Source organism: Otolemur garnettii, unplaced genomic scaffold (genome assembly GCF_000181295.1).
Source record: "Otolemur garnettii isolate 467f Iridium unplaced genomic scaffold, OtoGar3 scaffold00025, whole genome shotgun sequence".
In the NCBI taxonomy this organism is placed as follows: Eukaryota; Metazoa; Chordata; class Mammalia; order Primates; family Galagidae; genus Otolemur; species Otolemur garnettii.
In genome coordinates, this window is record NW_003852420.1 from 15,944,812 (window position 1) to 15,951,853 (window position 7,042).

Genomic DNA, 7,042 nt, shown 5'->3' on the forward strand with positions numbered 1-7,042 from the left:
CTCCAGCATAGCTGGGAGTACAGGTGCTCACCACAATGCCCAGCTAGTTTTCTATTTTTAGTAGCGATAAGGTCTCACTCTTGCTCAGGCTGGTCTCAAACTTCTGAGCTCAAGTTATCTACTTGCCTAGATATCCTAGGATATCACATGTGAGTCAACTATGCCTGGTCTGAAGAAATGACATTTGAGCAGAGACCTGAAGGTGAGTCAAACCAATTATCTGGAAAAGCATTTGAGTTAGACATATCAATATGTGCAAAGGCCCTGAGGCAGCAGTATGCTTGGCATATTGAAGTAACAGGGAAGAAGTCAATGTGTGGTTGGAACAGAGTGAGAGGGTGAGAGCATTAGGAAATGAGGTCAGAAGGGTAGCAGGAGGGAGCCAGATCACATAGGACTTTGTAAGACATGAGCATAATCCTCCGTGTCAGCAGAGAACAGGACATCATCCCCACAGGCAAGTTTTATAAAGAAGGGGTGGGGCAAAAGGGAAGGCTTCTTAGAGGGGGCACTCCTGAATTGAATGTTGAAGGATGAACTAGAAGCTTCTGGGCAGAAGGGGAACAATCTTAAGTTGTGAAAATGCTATAGCAGAGGGTGCTAAGAGACTGTGGTGTATTCTAGTAAGTATGATAAGGCTACTGCACAAGGAGGGAAGTGAGAAGCCAAGGGGTGGCCAGAAACAGCAGAGGAGATTGGCTGGTGCTAGATTCATAATCCATTGATTGATTGATTGATCCATTCAAGTGATTATTGAGCACTAGGTGTGTGCCAGACATGGCACTAAGTCAGGGAACATGGTGATGTACACAACACATGAACAAATAGAAGAAACTAGAGAACACCTTAAGACGAGGTGCTCAAGGAAGATGACTCTGAGGTGATATTAGAGTTAGAACATCCCAGGACTTGCTTTCAGTGTCATCATTTCTCTAATTTTTCTTCCTTTCAAGGAGGCACAGAGGTCAAATGACAGAAGTGCACTTGCAACTGCTGGTCTGGCAAAGCCAGGACTCTGAATTCAAATTCTTCTCCGTTCTCACGAATCCCTTCTCTTAGACAGGTTCTGGGGAGGCAACATGAAACATAAAATCACAGGTCGGATAAAGCATGAATTTGTTTCGTCAGCTTCCAGCCTGCAGGAAAATCGATAGCTGAGGACTGAAGGACAACTGTCCTCTTGTGTTTCGGAGGACCCCCCTGACTGTTCCTCGGAAGGAGAAGGTTGGGGGGTAGGGGGGGAGAACCTGAGGGCTAAAAACCCTGATTCAAGTGAAAGAAACATTTAGGTGGGAGGACCACCACCTGAATCAGATTATAGAACATCTGCACTCTAGGAAGGTAAAGTTAACCTTTTTTAGGTGTGACAATAGAGCCTCCTCGGCAGACTACTCTCATCGCGGCCTCCCCTTAACATGTCCACGTGGCCAGGTTCCTTGAAAGCGAAAGGACCAGGTGGTTCTTCCTAGCTCACCTCTTCCGGATCTCTCGGGCACCGCCCCCAGACGACGGATTTCAGTCCCAACTTCAGGCCACGCCCACTCGGCGCTCCTTTAGGGCACACCTTCTTCCGGCTCCTCCCCAGAGTGGCCAACCCTTAGCCTCAGCCTCTCCGCTCTGCTTCCGGGCCCGCCTCCTTCAGGCCGACTTCTACGTTCCCCACTCTGGGCTTTTTTCCAGCTCCGCCTTCACCCTCTCCGCTTCTTGAAGGCTCTGCCTCTTTCCAGACTTGCATTGGCTTCCCTCCATCCTTGACTCCTCCTCAGGGCATGTCCCCATTTAGCTCCGCCCACAGCCCCCTCTCTCTCCAGCACTGCCCTGCGCTCGACTCTCCGAGGCCTCCATGATCTTCCCTACCTGTCTAGCCCCTCATCCTAGTGTTTCAAAACCCTCACAGCCCCGCCCCGTCTCCGGCTGCAAACTGGTATAAACGACTAGCTTTTCGCGCCTTAGCTCCGCCCTCAGGCCGCCATCTCAGCCCCTCCTCCCGTCAGGCTCCGCCCCGCCCCCGCCTTCCTTCGTTCCCCGCGGAAGCTCTGGACCTTTCCAAAGCCCGGCTGAGGGGGTGGGGAAAGCCCGTGCGCCAGGGGAGTCCGGCTGTGTTAGGGCGGGGCTGCCGCCTCCTGGTAGTCGTGTCACCGTGTCCTTCCTGAGAGACAGGGAGGAGGAGGAGGGAAAGCCCGGGGCCAGGGCCACAGCGGCGGGTGGGGCCGAGCGAAGGGAAGCCTCTTCGCGAGCCCCCACACCCGCGCGCCTCGGTGGTGCCGGCCGAGGGAAGGGCTCGCGGCTGCGGGGCTCGCGCCGCTGTCAGTGCGGCTGGGCGCGCGATCGGCGCGGGCGCGGGGCGGCAGAGCTGAAGGAAGCTGAGGGGGCGGTAGCGGCGGTGGCGATTCCCGCGCTTGTGCTCAGCCTCCTCACGCCGCGGCCGGGGCTGCCTTCTCCCGCACTCTCTCTCGACCCCAAGTGCGGGGGCACCGCCTCCTTCCGCGCCGCTTTCTCCAGACCTCTACGTGCGGGTGAGTGGGGGCCGCCGGCGTCTCCGTAGAGGTGCAGGGGGTGTACCGTGTGCCTTTTCCTTCGCCCACTTCTTCGGGCGGGCCACAGCCTATTTTTAGAAACTCTTATTTCGGCCATTCTGAGAGTCCAGGAGCCAGAGTAACTCCAGGCCCCCCTCCCTCTGCTCGTTCCTCAGGCCCGGACCCGCCGCCGTGGGTCGCCAGTTCGGGTCTGTCCGCGCCGGCTCCCGCTCCCGCCCGCTCTAGCAGTCGCCGCCCGCTTCCTCCCCACCGGCGGCGCTGGGGCCAGGAGTTGGCAGGGTGGGCCCGCGCCCGCTCGGAAGTTGGAGTCTTTTGTGCTCGTGCTCCGCCCTGCCGGGCGAGGGGAGGAGGGAGCGGAGGCCTTGCCGGGGAGGCCTCGGGCGGGCTCAGCCCTGGCTCTGGCCCCAGCCCGGGGTATCTTCCGGATTTCCCGTCAGGGCTGGGGGCTGCGGGCGTCAGGAGGCGCGCGAAACAGGTCCCGCCTCGCTCCTCTCGGGCTTGAGCACCGCGCTCCCTCCTCTGCGGGTCCTGGGGTGTTCACACACCCCGGACTCGGAGAAGAACGACAGGCCCTGGAGCTGAGGTCCTTCACGCAGCCCTCTTTGCGGCTGAGACTTAGCTTGCCCCTCTGTGAAATGGGTGAAGGAGAGAAACTCGCCTCGCAGTGTGTTCAAGGATTCAGAGAGGAAACTAATATGTGAGAGAAGTGTTTAATACCAACAGGTAACGTCTGATGAGAATTAGAACTTATTAACCTTATTTTATTTAAAATACAACGGCCTTTTGGCTCACCCTCCTTTACGGAAGCAGAAATCAAGGCACATGAAGGTTAAGTACTTTGCTCCAAGTCACAGTTAATGGCTACAGAAATGTAAAGCCAGTTATGTTAGTACCTGTTATTTATCTTCTGGTGTGAGCGTGTATCATTTCTTAGTGCAGAGGGGATTTTGACTTACCCTTGGGTCCCGTTGTGTAGTTAGAGATAAAACTTCGGGGTTCTCTGAGTTCTGGGCCCTTGTCTGCTATATTATGGATGAAGTCACATTCTGGGGTTACCATAGTACTGAGAGAAGGGAGGTTAGGATGAATTTATTGTTAGAGGCTGATGGATGATAGGATTCCAGATCGGAAGCACAGCTTAAGTTCTCTGGGGTTTTGGTTGGAGGAAGGCTTAAGACTCTAAAAGAGGGAGGCCCATCCTTTGTTTATGGTATATTCTTTTTGCCCAAGCCTTGCATGTTGTTTGTGTTATTTAGCTTTATTGATTCTAGTTTGAAGAGGTGGGTAGCTCAAGTCATCTACTTCAGCTTTGCTCTCAAATAGGGTTTAATTAGGCCCAGTTTTCTAATGTGTATGATCCTCGTTTGGGGGATCAGCCCCTCCTCCCATCAGGCCCCGCCCCGCCTTAAAACCAGGCAAAGGAGTTTCTGGGCCAGGTCTCAAGAAGGTTCCTGACCAGGTGCAATGGCTCAGGCCTGTAATCCCAGCCCTCTGGGAGGCCAAGGCAGGTGGATTGCTTGAGCTCAGGACTTCACAACCAGAGCAAGAGCAGAGACCCTGTCTTTCCTAAAAACAGAAAAAAAAAAATAGCCATGTGTGGTGGGAGGCACCTGTAGTCTCAGCTACTCGGGAAGCTGAGGCGAGAGGATTGCCTGAGCCCAGGAGTTTGAGGTTGCTGTGAGGTTATGATGATGCCACAGCACTTTACTCAGGGCGACAAAAAGACACTGTCTCCAAAAAAAAAAAAAAAAAGTTCCTGATGTTTGCATTAGGTTTTTTTTTTTCCCAGTTTGGCGGGGGTTGGGTTCAAACTCGCCACCCTCAGTATATGAGGCTGGTGCTCTACCCACTGACCCACAGACACTGCCTCACTTTTTTTTTTCTGTTTTTTTGAGACAGTGTCACTATGTTGCCCTCGGTAAACTGCTATGGCATCATAGCTCACAGCAACCTCTAACTTCTGGGCTTAAGCAATTCTCTTGCCTCAGCCTCCCAAGTAGCTAGGACTACAGGCACTCACCAAAATGCCTGGCTATTTTTTTGTTGTAGTTGTCATTTTTGTTTAGCAGGCCAGGGCTGGGTTTAAACCCACCAGCTCCAGTGTATGTGGCTGGTGCCCTAACCACTGGGCTGCGGACACAGAGCCTGCATTAGTTCTTTTGAGTGGGGGAAGGAGAGAAACTTACCTCTCTGAGTGTTCGTATATTCAAACAAAGATTTGCATTTAGGAGTCATGGCATGTCGGAGCTGGAGGGCATCTTACAGAACCATCTAGTCCACCTTTCATATCTGCCTTTCCCCCTTTCTCTATTAACTAAACCTTGAAAAGGGGAAGTAAGTAATTCATAGACTGCCTAGTAACAGAATCAGCACTAGAATTCCCAGTCCAGTAATCTTTTTATTTCTCCCATACCTTGCCACCTTGTAAAAAAGGGCATTAACCACTTATTCAGGCCTTGAAATCAGGAATCCTAAGTAACTACAAATCCCAAGGAAGTTGTGTGCCTCATGTTTAGTATAACAAGGAGACCAGGTTTTAGTGCACAAGTGTTACCATTTCTCCTGAGTTTCCAGTTTTGCTTTATATTTTTTAAAAATTCTTTTTTTTTAATTAAATGATAGCTGTGTACATTAATGCAATCATGGGATACAGTGTGGTTTTCATATACAATTTGAAATATTTTCATCAAACTGGTTAACATAGCCTTTATGTCATTTTCTTAGTTATTGTGTTAAGATGTTTATATTCTACTTTTAGAAAGAGTCACTTGTACCCTTGTAAGATAAACCATAGAGGTGATCCCTCCAATCGCCCTCCCTCCACCCATCCCCTCTCCTCCCCTGTTTAAAAAATTCTGATTTATCTCTATTTATTTACTCTTTGTAACCATTATTTGATTTCATTTCTGTGAGGAAGTTTGCAGAACTTGGTTTATGCCTCCTTTTTCCTTACTATAAGGGAATGAAGCAAGGTTAGGGCAGTTGCCTCATATCACAGAATTAACAAATGGTAAGGACACGACATCTCTAATGGGCAGAGGATTTGACTTGACATCATAAACTGAGCCACTCATTGTAGCTCTCTGATCCTCACATTTCCTTTCTATAAATGCTCACACGGTTGTTGTAGGGATTATGAGAAAGTGGCTATGAAAATGGTTTGCTGTTAGTAGTAGTAATAACAGCTAACATTTTTAAAGTACTTAACATGTGTAAGTCACCAAACTAAGGTCATTCTGTGGAGTATTTCATTTAATCCTCAGTGCAACCTATGAATTAGGTACTGTTACTCCTGTTTTACAGGAGAAGAAAACAGGCTTAGAGAAGTTACATTATTTGCTCAGAGTCATATAGCTGGTAAGTGGCCAAACCAGGATTAACTGCAGTATAACTTTAAAGCTGGCATGCTTTTAAAAAAAAAATTGTGGTGGGCGGCTGGCACTTGTGGCTCAAAAGGGTAGGGCACTGGCTCCATGTGCCGGAGGTGGCAGGTTCAAACCCAGCCCCAGCCAAAACTGAAAAAAAAAAAAAAATTGTGGTGAAGGGTGGCACCTGTGGCTAAGTGGGTAGGTGGCGGGTTCAAACCCAGCCTCTGCCAAACTGCCACAAAAAAATAGCCGGGCATTGTGGCGCGGGCCTGTAGTCCCAGCTACTTGGGAGGCTGAGGCAAGAGAATTGTCTAAGCCCAGGAGTTGGAGGTTGCTGTGAACTGTGATACCACAGCACTCTACTGAGACTCTGTCTCTACAAAAACAAACAAACAAAAATTGTGGTGAAATATATATAACGTAAATTTTACCATTTTAACTACATTTAAATATACAGTAATATTAAGTACATTCACATTGTGTAATTTTTTTTTTTTTTTTTGAGATAGTCTCACCTATTCACCATGAGTGCCATGGCGTCATAACTCACAGCAACCTCAAAAGTCTTGGGCTCAAGCGATTCTCTTGCCTCAGCCTCCCGAGTAGTTGAGACTATAGGTGCTTGCCACAGCACTCAGTTATCTTTTTTTTAAATTTTTTATTTTATTTTATTTTTTTAGAGACAGAGTCTCACTTTATCACCCTCAGTAGAGTGCTGTGGTGTTATAGCTCACAGCAACCTCTAACTCCTGGGTTAGGCAATTCTCTTGCCTCAGCCTCCCGAGTAGCTGGGACTACAGGTGCCCACTGCAATGCCCGGCTATTTTTTGTTGCAGTTTGGTCTGGGGCTGGGTTTGAACCTGCTACCCTTGGTATATGGGGCTGGTGCCCTACCCACTGAGCCACATGCACTGCCCCCACCAGCTCTTTTTTAGAGACAAGGTCTGTTCTGGCTCAGACTGTTCTCCAACCTGTGAGCTCAGGCAGTCTATCTGCCTTGGCCTCCCAGAGTGCTAGGATTACAGGAGTGAGCCACCTCTCCTGGCTTTGTTGTGCAATCATAACCACCATCTATCTCCAGAACTTTTTTTTTTTTTTTGAGACAGAGCCTCAAGCCATCCCCCTGGGAAGAGTGCC

General features: G+C 49.7%; 1 protein-coding gene across 7 annotated transcripts in view; it reads left to right on the forward strand.

Moving 5' to 3' along the window:
- Window positions 1-2,096: 2,096 nt before the first annotated feature.
- The window catches only part of RALY (RALY heterogeneous nuclear ribonucleoprotein), a 95,811-nt gene continuing 90,865 nt past the window's right edge, over window positions 2,097-7,042 (forward strand). For 3 of the 7 annotated variants that reach the window (XM_012804128.2, XM_012804129.2, XM_012804130.2), the window contains exon 1: window positions 2,157-2,516. The gene's annotated coding sequence lies outside the window, so the exon portion shown is untranslated. Of the gene's footprint in view, window positions 2,517-2,908; window positions 3,261-7,042 lie in introns of those variants that run through there. The other 4 variants (XM_023512232.1, XM_012804131.2, XM_012804127.2 and 1 more) reach the window with 3 other exon arrangements.